Source organism: Episyrphus balteatus, chromosome 3 (assembly GCF_945859705.1).
Source record: "Episyrphus balteatus chromosome 3, idEpiBalt1.1, whole genome shotgun sequence".
Lineage (NCBI taxonomy): Eukaryota > Metazoa > Arthropoda > Insecta > Diptera > Syrphidae > Episyrphus > Episyrphus balteatus.
The window spans coordinates 87,259,161-87,275,465 of record NC_079136.1 but is presented as its reverse complement, the minus strand read 5'-3'; the positions used below and the strand labels follow the sequence as shown (position 1 = coordinate 87,275,465).

Below are 16,305 nucleotides of genomic sequence, written 5' to 3'. Positions count from 1 at the left end.
ATAGTTTTATTTAAAGGAGGATTTCCTTGCAGACCAGTGTTATTAAAACCTCAACATCGCAAGAAAAAATTGCCGATGTGCAACTTTTGTTGAAAATTCTTTGAGAGACCCTGACTGGTCTGAATGGCGTAAAATTATTCGGTAAGCCTCCTGTTTCACCAATTGGATTTTAAAAACAACTTGAAGCATAAATAGACGCCAACAATTAAGCTATTTGATGTATTATTCTTGGTGCTAAAAAATTGAAGCGGTTGAAACTTAAAAGAAAAAAACTTATTAACGTCATTGAGAGGAAGGTGCGGCAAAATTTGATGGAGGACCCGTATGGCTTTGATTGTAGGTCAAATTTAAATTAAAAATGATTTCCTTACGGTTACCTTCACAGATGTTTAAAAGTTTCGTTTTGGATGAATGCAATGTCTAATCTAACGTCAGGAGGAGTAACGTCAAGAGGAATTTTCTCAGATTTTTCGGACGGTATTTTCCCAGTTTGACCTTCAAAAGAGCTTGAACTGGACTAATGGGATTCAAGGATTTGGACGTCCCTAAAAAACACGATAAGAGCATAGTCAGAACTTTTACACTTTTTTACATTATGAGATTCATGAAAATATTCAATTTGTGAGACTTTCCTTCCATGATATCTCAAAAACTGTTTATTTTCGGACTTTGAGCCCATAGACATTTTTGTTTTTTCAAAGAAAGATGGACGTAAAAAATCTCTTTTATTTTTTTTGTTGTTTGTTAAAAACCAAATCTCTGGGGATTTTGGGGACTTTTGAATTTTGTTGTGAATTTGGAAGCGAATGGTGGAAAAACCATTGTTTTTGTGCTGGACAAACAATTGCAATTGGGTTTATACAGACTTCTTAAAAAAAAAAAAAAACAAAAAAATTGGTTTATTTTTTTTTTAAGGTTGGAGAGTTTGTTTTTATAAAAACTTGATGTAGACAATCGATTGCAATTTGAATATTTGAATATAAAATGAAAAACATACATACATATCTACACATTTTCACAATCCATCGTTGTAAACCAGCACTTGTCAGATATTTTTTCGAATCTGTCCAAGTTAGGTTCAGACATTTATGAGAGTCATGATGATCACTGTTATTTCAAAATCTAGAAACATTAATGGAGCGTGCCAGAAAACAATCATTTAAATCTCAGATTTTAAATACAAGATCCGAGGTTTCAAATTTGTCATGTTTGAGCTCTATTTATTATAAAATCTCATAATTTTATAAAATCTTTTATTGGCGATTCTTATTCACTCTTATTAATTGCAAAGTAGATCTATAAATATAATTTAAGTAATAGTTCTTACAAAATACCTATAAGTTTTTTTTTCACAGAACATTAAACTAGTCTCAATGTCAATCAAAATTTCCCAATGTCTAGTTTTTCCCCTCTTTATCAATCCAACAATTATTGTTTTAAATGAATTATGAACCTATTTAAAAAAAAAATCTAATCTTCTTTGGTTATACAAAAAAAAAAGTTACTGAAACAAGTTTATACTACACATGGTACACACAATAGTCAGTAAGTAGTTGGTTCGTCACACTCAAACACAACTTCTTTAACCTTTTTTTTTTGTCCACGACAAAAACCCACCTCCACCCACCAACGCATAGTCAGAGTCACATCACATAACAATTTTATTGTATTTCACAGATAAACAAACACCAGTAGCACAAACAAGAAGGAACATAAAGAAAACCCTACCGAACCGGTTTACACACATCTTTCTCGAGTCAAGTCGGGTTTGGGATGAGCATGAGATACATTAATCGCTATACTACGACTACGAGATATAACAATGAGATACAAAATATTACACTATCGAGTAGCAAACAACTATTGCTTACGCTTGTTAAAGCGAGCACAAAGACAAGCAGTAGTCGTTTGAAAACAAAAATTATCTTAATCTTTGCTGATACTCGAGAGTGTTTGTTTCCTGACCATTTTATCAAAAAAAAAAAAAAATAAATGTTGATATAAATAATAGATAACCTTAGTTTCTTACTTGTTATTTAATATAATTTTTATTGATAATGTATAGCAATTTGAAATATAATTTTCAGGCTGATTAACAGGCTAATTTTTTGTTTAGTAATTAGAAGTCTTCCTGTTCATGCTGGGGTGATTGATCTGAAAGAGGGCACTCCAAATTAGATTTTGTATTTTCATTTAGATAGTTAAGATTATCATGCTGTTAAAGCGTTTTAATACTAAGTTGACAAAAAGTGTAAATAAGATTTCCATCAAATAACAGCTTTTCAATTACCGAAAAGTAAAATTAGGTACTCCAGTAATTGGACCGCATATATAATTGTTCTTATGGTAGAAGTTGCTTTGAATGTTAAGGCTTTTTAAGTTAAATATCATTGAAGATAATTATAAATTTAATTTTATAATTGCGATATAATGTATAATATGTATAAAAAAAATCGAACTCGAGATATCAATCAAACATGACATTACGATGATGGAGAATGCCAAAAAAGTGGGTCCGGCAATTCTGTCTGTCTATATGTACTTCGAGCTACAGCCTAAACTACTGGAACGATTTTCTTCAGTAGTTAACAGTTTTGGGTGATTTCTTAGAGAGCTCCGTGAAGCCAGAACTGCGACCTCAAAATTTTTGAACCAAATTTGTCTAATTCGTTTGTCCACCGTTTGTCCATGTTTGTCCACCCAAAATTTTCGTTTGTCCACTCTTCAAAAAAATTTTAGAGCAAATTCTTTTTTTTTTTTATAAATTTGAGATAGAAGAATAAAACCAACTGCAATCGTTTGTCCACCTCGAGTTCTATATATATACCAAATATTATCGTTTTTCCACCCCCCGTTTAGGAGCAATTCCAAAAACAAATTTTGCACTGAAAAATTGAAATTCCCCTAAAATCCCCAAAAATCAATTTTTATCAAAAATTCAAACTGCTGTCGTTTGTCCACCTCGAGTTCTTTACGTATACAAAAAATCATCGTTTGTCCACCCTACGTTTAGGAGATATTCAAAAAACAAAATTTGTACTAAAAATTTCAAAGTCCCATAAAATCACCAAAAATTGACTTTTTTCAAAATTTCAAATTTCTGTCGTTTGACCACCTCGGGTTCTTCACGTATGCCATATAATCGTCATTTGTCCACCTTACGTTCAGAAGATATTTAAAAAACAAAAAATTCAAGGTCTTATATAATCCCCAAAATTTTTTTTTCAAAAATGTTACCACTTATTCTTACAAATAACTAAGCACTCTCTCATTACTAGGTTCACTTTATCTAATTAAAAAATGTATCCAAAATGATATGAAAAGCCAAAAATTTGTTTTACAATTTTTAATTTTGCAGTAAGAAAATTTTTTTTATTAACTTATTTTTTTTTCTTTTTAGAAAATTAAATGATTAGGTATTTCAAATGTATCCTTGCATTTTTTATAAAGTGATCCGTTGTTGAGGTATGAATAGTTTAATTCAAGAGTATGAATATTTGTTTGAAGACTGAAAATGAAGTCTTTAAAAACAAATAAGCTAAATGAATAGCCTTTCAAAAAATAATAAATCACTTTATCAAAAAAAAATGTCTCACTTCCTTAAGAGGAAATAAGACAGTTCTATTTCTATTTCACCATTTGAAATAAAATCTTTACTTCTAAAATTGTAAAACAAGAAAAATGAAGCTTTCACATGCTTCTTGTTTTGTCATGATACGATTATTTTTCATTGAGAAACAGCTTATCAAAAATCACTAAAAAAAGAATCACGAATTTTGTTTGTTCCTAAAGTTTTTTGGGCTACTGTATTTAGTTCATATAAGTTTAAGTTTGGCTGGTAAATTAAATTGCTAAGATATTTGAATAAGAACAAGTGCTAAAATTATTGTAAAAATTTGTTTGCGGTTTTTGTTATGCGTTTTTGTATGCGTATAGAAAAATTCTTTTTGGAATATCTCCTAAACGTAGGGTGGACAAACGATGATTTTTTGTTTGTATACATTTCTTGAGGTGGACAAACGATTGCCGTTTGAATTTTTGAAAAAAAGTAATTTTTGAAGATTTTGAAATTTTCACTCTGGTGTATGCGTAATATTTTTTTTTCGATTTTACAGTACAAAATTTGTTTTTTGAATATCTTCTAAACGTAAGGTGGACAAACGACGGTTTTTGGTATACGTATAGAACTCGAGGTGGACAAACGACAGAAATTTGAAATTTTGAAAAAAGTCATTTTTTGGAGATTTTATGGGACTTTGAAATTTTCAGTACAAATTTTGTTTTTTGAATATCTCCTAAACGTAGGGTGGACAAACGATGATTTTTTGTTTGTATACATTTCTCGAGGTGGACAAACCGTTTGAATTTTTGAAAAATAATAATTTTTGAGGACTTTTTAATGCGTACTTTTTTGAAAGTTGCTATAAAAAAATTCTTTTTGGAATATCTCCTAAACAGAGGGTGGACAAACGATGATTTTTTATATACGTAAAGAACTCGAGGTGGACAAACGACAGCAGTTTGAATTTTTGATAAAAATTGATTTTTGGGGATTTTAGGGGAATTTCAATTTTTCAGTGCAAAATTTGTTTTTGGAATTGCTCCTAAACGGGGGTGGAAAAACGATAATATATGGTATGTACATATATAGAACTCGAGGTGGACAAACGATTGCAGTTGGTTTTATTTTTCTATCTCAAAATTTGAGCGTTTTAGACAACTTTTTCATTTTTCAGACTTCCTATAAAAAAAAAAAAAGAATTTGCTCTAAAATTTTTTTGAAGGGTGGACAAACGAAATTTTGGGTGGACAAACATGGACAAACGGAGGACAAACGAATTAGACAAATTTGGTTCAAAAATTTTGAGGTCGCAGTTCTATCTTCACGGAGCTTTCCTGGAGGGCAAATTGAAATTTTTTTTTTAGGACCAAAACTAACGGGAGGTACATACCTGTCATTCGATTTTGATTACATTTTTTGTGTGCAGTATTACACATAAGAGCCTCCATTTGAAATAAAAAAAATATTTTTGTACCGTTATTAACTGTACCTGCCACTGCCATATAACCATATTTTTTTATTTAAGAATTTCTCATAAACGGAAAAGCAGATTTCAACCAAAATTGTTATACAGAAACGTTAAAATAAACGTCATATAAATTTGTAAAAAACAGTTTTTTTTTTTTTGAATAATAAAAAAATATTAAAACATTTTTTTTTTTGAAAAATCAATTTTTTGTAAACGGGTTGATGGATTCTATCGAAATTTAGTTTTTATGTGTTGAATAATATTTTCTTAAAAATGGCATACTTACCAACTTTTTGTTTAATGTTAGAACTACACTACATAGTGTACTCCGCTTCAACCTTTTAAGCACACAAATTTTAAACGATTAAAACTCAACACTTACCATTGCGACACGGGTACTACACTTGAAAATTTGGAGAAGGTAACTTTCTCTCCACTGCTAAGGCATTATTTGGTATCACCGCTAATAAGCTTGAAGTTAAAATTCGTGAGCCATCTAGATCTGATATCTCCCATTTTTTTTTTCCAGAATTCTGCGGTTCTGGGTTAATGGCTTTTCCATTCTTAGAATTTTTCATCACCGCACTTACTTTTTCGACCGTGAGGTCAAACCCTTCTACGAAATTATAAGCTCGGATGATGGAAAGTATCGGCTGTATTCTGCTATTCGATTCACTTGAAAGTCTAAAATAAGAAGCGTTTAAATGGGGGTTAAAATTAAACTTAAACAATTTTGTTTTTATTTAAAATTTCTAAAACAGACGGAAACAACGTTTTGCTTTTGAAATTAAGTGTTTTTTCAAAGTCATGTTGACGTGGTGGTAAAGGAAGGAAATCTTTCGACTCACGTGAATCTAATAGCAGAATACGGGTGTATATTCTTGGAAATTGCTCATTTCAAAGTCCCTCACATTACTTTCGCCACCTGTGAAGAATTATGTCATAATCCACCAGTAGTTGTCCTTGACCATCGTTAATAGGTAAACTTAGATGGGTGAATTTCCTAAGCACTTTTCCTTTGAGTGGAAATTTTGAAGACTGGTGAACCCTTGTTCATGTTTGCGTTCCGGAGTTACTGGAAAGCCTGGATTGCATCAGCAGCCGGATATTATTTCCTCTGCGTCTTTTTTGCAAAGTTTGTAATCCATTTCGAGTTTTGCTTTTTCATATTTTGCAACAGGAAAGCATCTTGATTTTGTTTTAAAAGAGTTCTTTTTCCGAGATATCACTGCTTTAACTTTATCGCTCCACCACCATGTTTCTTTGTCGCATTGGTAGTTTCCTAGGAGTGACTTTCATTAACCAAGTCGTTTGAAAAGAATATTATATATAAAAAATAAAAAGAGTGACCCTAACCAAGTGACGTGATTAAAGATATGCGAATCAGTCAAGCACTAAATTCCATGACATTTTCTCTGTAAAAAAAAATAATAAAAAAAAAATCTCAATGCTGGGATGGAATCAGTCAACACAAAGGCTTACCACCTTACCTTGATGCCAATATATGTTAACTTTTTAAAAACCACGCCCAATGTTTTTCTCCATGAATTCTTTTAACAAACAAAAACTGTGAGAAAACTTTCAAGCCTTTTTAAGAGTAGGTATAGTTAATTCTTTGTCCAAATGCATGTGATAAACTTTTAAATTGTCTCGAGTTTTTATAATTACAAATTAATTTCTTTAATTAATTACATAATCAAAGAAAACATATCTACGGTTCGTTGGTTCCAGATAGTCTCGTATCACTTCCAAGTAACTAAATCTTTCTTTAAATTGAAAACATCATAAAAAAAAAGTAGATACTCAATTAATTTTTTTATTTCGTCGAAATATACAAACTATCATTGCTCTTGATTCTCTTTTCCTCTTCCCCAGATAAATATTGAACTAAAAAATGAAAACAGATAGATAGATAAATATCCCTGGCTGGTAACAACAACGTAAAAAAAAACTGAAGAAAAATATTGCATGACTCACTACCATTACCACACACAAGTTACGCCTTGCATTTAAAAAGAGGCCTGTTTCTGCAAATGTCTTTGTCTCCTGCGGCAAGGCGTCCTCCCAACATCCTCCTCGAAAGTCCTCACTCACTCCATCTGATGCGCAGACTATGTTGTATATTCATCCTCTGATGGATCTGGATTCTGGTTATCAACTATGCAATTTCTTTTAAAACTGAATATTTATCCTTTTTCGCATCCTTTATTAGAATTGCAGCACATAACATAACACAGGACTATACAAAAAATACAGCCTTTCCCGTTTTCTCTCTTAGAGATCCCAATATATAGTCTCTGGTACACTCGCTAAGCTATCTCGTACTCTATACCTACTACTTCACTCAGCCCAACCACCCACTTACTCATTCATTCACTATGTAGTTTTATGCGCCCGTTTTTCGTTTTTTGAGGCACTTCTTCTTCTACACCCACTTAAGTTGAGAGTTGAGCTAGCTAGCGTAGCGTCGAGCGCGCCTTCTATTTTAATGATCATCATCATAAGAAGTGAGAGAAAAAGTAAATGAGAGAGAGCTGTTTATATCTACTTTTTTTTCCTATTTTTTTTTTTTTTTTTTCGTTTACCGTTAAAAATATTTCTATGTATGTGTTTGTCTCCATTTAGAAAAAAAAAAAAAAATCTCCCCTGGCAACCAGTATAGGCCTCTTTGGTAGGTTTGGTCGACACACAACGTCATTGCATGCAGCATACCCGTCGTCTTCTTTCGGCATCATCATCATCATCCTCATGCATCCTTTATCAAAGTTGAAAAATAAAGGATTAGTTGCACAGTCAGCCAGCCAAGCATCCCAGCCCGGCATCAAACCAAGCCCTAGCCATCAATCGCAGGCAGAGAGTTCTCTGCCAGCTCTATACTGCTATAGTGCAGGTATGCAAAAAAGCTCAGTGCTCTTTGAGAAATGACTTTTCCCTTGTAAACAGAACCTCACACACAGTCGCACCTCAGGACTCACCCATTACCCACCACCCATCGCACCGACCACATATTTACAACCCCATCGAGATGGATGGCCCCAACATTGTGGCGGGAAAAATGTAAAAATGCTCCCTCAATATGAATGTGTAGGTTGTTTTTTTTTTTTTTTTTTGTTTGTATTTTATATTTTTTTGTTCGTTCTTCTATATTTATTTATTTTTATTTATTTTCTCCCCATGCCGTCGATTACTTTGTGTATTTTTTTTTTTTTTTGTTATATATTTTCGTTCTGTCTCTATACTTCACCTTCTTCAAGTGTCATTAAGTCGACAGAGGGGACCTATACTATTGCTGTACCAATACCGACTTTAGAATAGCGCACGAAGAGAGAAACAACCGTTGCAATATAGAGAGGGTGGGTGATTTGGCTTGGGATATTGACAGGGCTGCATTTGCAAATGCAGCATAATTTTGAATAGGTTCCTCTTCCAGGATCGAGATACCTTCCAAGTTTCCGTATATATGCTGAATATCATAACCCTGATTTTTCGCACTCGTTAATTTCACCTTTTGGCCGCCATCTTGGATTTTAGTTTTTATTAAATATCTCGACTTTTGTTCATCATAAGTAATACAAAAAACGTAGACTTTTGGGTTAAAAACACTTTTTATCGATATTTTGAATATTAAAAAGTTACAAGCCAAAAAAATTTAAAAAAAACAGGACTTTTTAAAAAAATTTTGAAAAAAAACCTTGCGAGAAAAGATTGTTCACCTTTAAATTCTCTACAGTTCTGCTGCTATACACCTTTTTACTTGCGATATAGGTACTATAGGGCAAGTTTAGGATTCGTAAAAAAAATCGAACTCGAGATAACAATTTTACATGACATTACGATGATGGAGAATGCCAAAAAAGTGGGTCCGGCAATTCTGTCTGTCTGTCTGTCTGTCTGTCTGTCTGTCTGTGTGTCTGTCTCTATCTGGAGCTGCAGCCTAAACGAGTGAAGTGATTTTCTTCAAACTTGGTAGTTAGCAGTTTTTGGTGATTCCCTAGAGGGGAAATTGAAATTTTTTTTTTATGACCAAAACTAACGGTACCTGCCATATAACGGAAATAGAAAAGTTAATTTTTTTCAAAAACGGCTCTAACGATTTTGATCAAAATTTTTGTGTGTAGTACTACACATAAGAGCCAACGTTTTAAATAAAAAAAATATTTTTTGTACCGTTATTAACGGTACCTGTCATAGAACGGTTTTTTTCGTTTCTGAATATCTCGTACAACATTAACCCGATTTAAATGAAAATTTTTATACAAAAGTGTCTAAGTAAAGATAATATTAAAATTTTAGAAAATTTTCAAAAAACTCATTTTTGGATTTTTAAAAAATATTTCAAAATTTTTTTTTGAAAAATCAATTTTTTGAAAACGGATCAATGAAAAATTTTGAAATTTAGTTGTTATGTGTAAATTAATTATTTCTTCAAAATGGCATACCAACTTTTTTTTTGAAAAATGTTAAAACATTTTTATATATAAAAAATGAATTTTTTAAAAAACGGCTCCTACAATTTTCGAAATTTTTTTTCTAAAAATACCTTTTTATACAAGAAATAAAATGGCATATTTGTTTTTTTTTTTTTAAGGATAATTTAAAACGGAGTTTAATTAATTATAAAAACAGATTTAATTTTTTTATACTACTTATGAAATTTCTTCAATTTCAAAATATCAAATTTTAAATTTCTTGAATAAAAAGCTTGAACATTATAGTTACTTTAAGCATAAGAGCAAGTACGTGCGACCCCAGTCGTGCAATTTATTTTGTTTCGTTATAAATACAAAGGTTATTAATACTTTTTCGTTTAAAAACACCCCTTTTGTACCCAATGCAATGTAGAGACAGAAAAATAATAAAAATGCAGCTCTTGATTTTCTCTTGTAACACAAGACTATTAAACACTCACTAAGCATTTAAAATTCAAGATTTGGTTGGAAAAAAAAAATATTAAGAAAAAAGTAAGAAAGATAAAAAAACACAGTGGAAAAACGTTTAATTGTTTCCCTTTCAACGTAACAAATTTACATATACAGTCAAACTTCTTTTTAACGAACCTTCAAGGGAACAAAAAATTGCTTTTATAAAGAAGTTTTATAAAAAATTCGTTATATAGAATATTTATTTTTTAACAAAAATTTATTTATTTATATTTTTTATTTAAAACATATCAACTTTGAAATTGAACATGCACATGAATCATAACTTTCAAATTTTTAGTTAATTGTTTAACATTGTTGATAGTGTACTAAAAGACACATCAAATTTTTCAGCCACATATTTTTCTTTTCTCCACTTTTAATTTTATCAATATTCATTTTCTCTCGTAGCGAAATTGCCTTGTGATTGGCTAACATAAAATGTAAACTCAAACGAACAATTCACCTGTCTATATGCGTACAATTTTCAAAACACATGTACCCTTTTTCATGCATCCATACATACATACATACAATAGGTCCGTTCTACACTCAGTTTGCAACTGCCGAATTTAGTAATATTTGGTTATTTTTGGTCAGAGTCTGTTCCCAACTTCAAAAATTGTGTAGAAGAGAGCGCTCACGAGAAAATAAAAAATTTCCCCACCCTGACAAATTTAGCCCAAAGAATTTCTTCCGGCAGAAATATGAGTTCTGTCAAATGAAAAGTTGACATATGTCAAACAAATAAATAAAGAAGAAAACAAATCCAATTGTAGTGATTTTTAAATTGAATCGCGTTTACGTGTTTTTTGCATTAAAAAACTGTTAATGTTTATCGAATTAAGCATAAAATATGAAATTGTGTTGTATAATGGTGTTCATCTTGTTCAAGACTTTTTGGCAGTTTTTCGTAGTTTTATTTCCTACTGCGAGTATTCTCTCCCAACTCTCATTAATTTGACAGACTGCCTAATTTAGTGCATAAAAAGTCTGGAACAGACCTAATAACTTTAAGAAAATTCTTGCCAAAACGGGGAGTTCCCTTTTAAAACTCGGTATAAAAATCTAGTCAGCTTTTTTTCAAATTTGAAAATTGACATTTCGTTATAAAGAAACGAATTTGCTCTTAGGTCAAAAAAAATTAGTTCTTTATAAAGAGAATTTTCGTTATAGGGAACTTCGTTATAAAGAAACTAATTCGTATGGAATGTTTTTTAAGGGGAAGGGGAACGAAATGAAATTCGCTATAGAGAAAATTACGTTATAAAGAAGTTCGTTATAAAGAAGTTTGACTGTACATAGTAGTTGTTAGTCAATTGAATTTTGTAAAGAAAATGATTTCCCCTGTTTTGATTTGATAACAGACAGGGTCTTTTTCCTGCCACGGCACGGGTGGGACGGATAAAATACATGACTTACAGAAACCTTACAATTTATTTAACAGTTTTTGTTTATTTATATTATTTGTTTTCTTACACATAATGTTCTTTGTTTCTATCCTTGTAAAAAAATATTAATGTTACGGTGTGGGAAGTTTCTGTCTTGGTAAATAAAATAAAATAAAAAATTAAAGAGGAAAACTTTAAAAGTTACAGTCAATTAGTAATTCAATCCCAGTTAACTAACTTAACTATTAGATTCTGTTACAAAATATTATAACAATATTCTATTATAATAGTTATTTCTAACTATAAGGTTAAAAATGACTATTGTAATAGTTACGTATTACTACGGCATAGTCAATTTTAACTATTTTAATAGTTATTTTTAACTTTTTTGTTGTGGGATGTGACTATTATAATAATCATTTTTAACTACTTTATAACTATTTTCTGTTCAAAAATAGTTATTCGCAAAATTTCATTGAATTCTATCAAGTGACTATGCAAATAGTTACAAAATAACTATTTTTTATTTCTAAGTGTACCTACTAACGCCAGTGTGGTTTGAAATTTAAAATTTGATATGTAGCACTTTTTGAAGATTTTACAGATGATGTTTTGGAATTAGTTTTTTAAACTTTGCTTTTGTTTTTCAACAGCTTGTAACTGTAATTTATTATATGGAGTTCGTTCTACCTTGTCTAAATTGTCTCTATAGATACATATGGAGAAAAAAAACACAGGACATATGTACATAGGTCCTAAAAATTACTTCGGAACTAATGTCTCAGCAGTGTGGACAAAATTTCCCGAATTCTATTCGGGACTTAAGACTCAGTTAAGTGGGACATAAGTCTGAAGAAAAAAATTCGGGACCACCCACCCACCACCCCACCACTTTAACGAAACCTTGCAGTTTCAATAACTTAAAGTACTTCTACAATCTGTAAATAACTTTGGCTGGTATTCTACATGAAAACATCACTAATTAAAATGAAACAAATTTTACCGACGCACAGTGTGGCCAATGGTATCAAAAGCTTGCAAAAATAGCTATTTTCAAATTGTACCGAACTGCCAAATACAAATTTACTTTAATAAAGGGATTAATAAGCTACACAAAACCGGTTTTTATTCCACGGTTTAAGTCTAACGCGGTGAGTAACTACACTTTAAAATGTCGCCATTGACGAAATTATTCGTTATTTACCTTTTTCTAGCTCCCGTCTGTGTTTCAAGTTTTAAGTGCTATTTCGTTAAATCAAAAGATAAAAATTTGAAATAAATATGGAATTACAAGCAAAAGGGAAGCTTTCGATTCTCATTCCTCTTTTGAATTATGAGTGTCTAGTTTGTTTGAAAAAATTATTCGAATTCGGTGTCTTTAAAATCATTCGTTTTTTGTGTGAGTCATACAAACTCGTTAAGAAAAAGTTCACAAAGGTGTGAAGTGGCGCTTTGTTCTTGGTGTCCCTTTATTGTTGAGAGTGTCGTCTTTCGTGTCAATTAAAAAAGTGGTGCCCATGTTTGCCCCTTTTTGAGTAAACACTATGTGAAGTTATCTAAAAATAACGATTTTTTTGTATATATTTCTCAGATTCCGGAAGTACTGACAATACAGTTCAACAAAATTTTACTTTTCTGAAGGTGTTAGAAATTCTGAACTCGTATCCATTGTCAGAATTATTCTATTAGCCAAAACTGAAAGTGTGTACGGTTAGCATTGTGGCTAAAAATTTAAGGAAATAGTGTTGATCTACACAATGGAGACGCAGGCGCAGCTTGAGATATCTCATACATGAAAAAAGATCGGAAAATTTGAAACGGTTCTCTGAAGAAGATGACCGCGTCAAACTATGCTTAAAGAAATTACCACACTTTTTTACCATAACCTCATAAACATTCAAAATAACGTGTTTTTTTTGCATTTTATAACGGTAATATTCCAAAAAACGGAAGCCAATAGAATATTTCTTTCGTGGATTCGAGTTCAGCATCCCTAAATCTTTCAGAAAAGTATGTTTTGGTTCTTCGGACAAAAAAAGTTGAATTTTGTTGACCAGTGTATTTTTTCATTAAGAAGATTTTGTTATGACTGAGTCAGGTCTAAAATCTATTTTTAAGAATAATCTTATTAAAAAAAAAAACAGTAAAATCTAAGTATTGAACAAATAAATAACAATTTTCTTTCTCAAACAACTTCAAAGTTAAAGGTAACAGATACTTATGTCCTTATAATGTGCGTTTTTGATAATTTTTCATAGAATCACAAAAGTTGTCTCAGTTTTGTGCTTTAATATAGTATTTTTATCCATAACAAACTTAGAAACGAAGAAAAATAATTTTGCCAACTTTTCCTACCATCGGCCACACTGTGCGACGCACAGTTCAGGGACCAGAGAATCCATATTTTAAAGATTATGTCAAATATTCAGCGCAAGTTATTCCAAGACTTCCATTTCACTAATTTTTATAAATGTGCAGTTTTTTTATTTGTTTTTCTAAAAATTTCGCCTCGTATCTTCAATAAAACCAAAATACACCCCTGGAGAAAGTGGGTGGTTATTTTCAGAGACAAGCTGCGAACGAATGAGAAAAAGAATCCTCTGCACTTTCTCTATGCATTTTTTTTTTTTTTTAATTTTTTATTTTCAATGTTTACCGTGAAATGAGAAAAAAAAGTGTTGAAAACGATGCATTTGGATAGAATACAAAAAAAAATATGAAAATCCACAGAAAGATAGGAAATAGCAATAGTACAGCAAGCAGTTGCAAAACCTTCAGAATACAAATGTTTAGGACCTCGCCTAGTGCGTTTTTGCTATATATATATACATATATTTTTTTTTTTATTATTTTGCATTTATAGAGTATAGCGGTAGTGTATCCATAGACTGTGTTTTTAAATTATTATCGGATATATGTGTATTGTGTGTGTGTGTTTATGTTTGTATGTGTGATGTATTGTTAAAAAACCCAATGAGTTTTTTTCTTCTTTGTTTTTAAATCATTGAACCCATCTAATTTTGTGTTTTCTATTTTCCTATCACACAGATCTTGAATTTTTGAAATTGGAATAAACATTCATCTGGTGTTGATTGTTGAACTTATTTTCAATATTTTGAGTATTTAAAAAAAAAAAAAACATAAAAAAAAACGGATACCTATCAAGCCTCAAATTTTAATGCTGAAATTTTGGGTGGAAGAACATCCACCAACAACGCAATCATCAATAACACAGGTAGCATCAGCAACAACAACAACATCAAAAACATCGAGAAACCAAACTGCTATCAGAGGACTTCACCGTCAACATCACTTCCTCAGCTATTTACGCCTCTTGCGGCTGCCGATGATACAGACCAATGCGATACAGAAGATGAGGTGAGTCATAAATATGTTTTCTTTTTTTATTTTTTTATTTTTGAAAACATCAAGATGAGACAACAAGATTTTTTATTTATTAAAAAAAACATCAATTCATTCGATCATTCGATATACTCGGAGTAATCAATTTAATTTAATAAAGTGCATTCCTTATCGAATTGCATATGCGATTGGATTTCTAAAGAGATACAGTGTGATATTTCAGTTTTTTTAATTATATCTTTCATTTTTAATTTGATCAAAAGGTTTCATAAGTAAGGGAAGTGGGGGCAACACCGCCCCTTTATTTTTTGAGTTTCTTAAAAACCAATACAAAATATCTTTTAATTAAAATAAAGTCTTTATTCATTAAGGCCTAATTTATTCACTCTTCATTATGTTTAAAGTCGCCTTATGTTTAAAAATTGAAAATCTGTCAAATGGCATATGGATTTTAAAATTGCACTTTTTTAATTGGCGACTTTATATTTAATGGAGTGTGAATTAATTGGGCCTTTTATATAAAATAAAAAAAAATAAGACGTTTAAAAAAAAATTCTTACGCATTATGCATTTAATCCACCCATTTTTAGTTTGGATTTAGAAAACAGCTGAAGGCATAAGATTCAAATACAGTCTGCAGCGGCCATTTCCTCAGAATCATCATTTACATAATTATTTGGAGCGTGTGGCTTACCTTTTTTGACTGCTCTTTTTTAAGGTACCAAAGTTTACAATTTATTTCTGTATTAGCCATTGGGCAATATTGCCCCCTTCAGATCTTACCTGTTGTTGTTGAATATTTTTCTGAAATTGTAACTTTTCGACTCCTTTTTTACCAACTTCCAAAAAAGGAGGAGGTATTCAATTCGCCTGTATTTTTTTTTTTTTTTACCTCATAACTTTGGACTAAGTAAACCAATTTTGATAATTCTTTTTGTATTGGAAAGCTGGTGCCTGCAGTGGCCCAATTCAATTTCGTCCAGTTATTCCTATAGAAACTATGAGAAAAACCATAAAACCCAGTTTTTATCCATGGAAGTCGGTGTTGTTTTTTTTGATAAAAATGATTATTTGCATTAAAAACTTTTGAATATCTTCTACCATTAAACATTTTATTCATTTCACTGATAAAAATATTACTTACTTTAACATGAACGATAACGATTTAATAAACAATCGGAAAATTTACCTTCACTTTTCGGCGTCTCAACCATACTTGCTCATATACTTACAGACATGATCAATCATAACAAAAGTCACTTATTTGTATGTATAAGGGAAGGGCGTTCATTATTTAAGAAGAATCAAGTTCCTAAGTGGAAAAACTATTTCAAAATCGTAAAAAAAAAATACCCTAATTTTTGCAGATTTTTATTTTGACGCTAGATCGCGCCCCAAGAAGGTTAAAGTTTATTCTCATTTGAAATAGGTATATGTTGACTTATGAGGCCATTTGTTTTGCATATAGCCTTAAAGTAAAAATGTTTGATGTTTAAAGTAAAAATGTGATGTCTACATTAAACACCGTTTTCAATAAGGATCAGGGGTTTAGTCAAGACATGCTTTTAGCTACAGCTTTTAACCTTATTTGCAACAAAAATT

The 16,305-nt window shown here is 31.0% G+C and overlaps 1 protein-coding gene across 7 annotated transcripts in view; it reads left to right on the top strand.

The window, feature by feature from the left end:
* Window positions 1-16,305, top strand: part of LOC129917028 (putative transcription factor capicua) — a 63,612-nt gene that overhangs the window by 7,133 nt on the left and 40,174 nt on the right. For all 7 annotated transcript variants that reach the window (XR_008772581.1, XM_055997333.1, XM_055997332.1 and 4 more), the window contains exon 2: window positions 14,389-14,718. The gene's annotated coding sequence lies outside the window, so the exon portion shown is untranslated. The remainder of the gene's footprint in view (window positions 1-14,388; window positions 14,719-16,305) is intronic.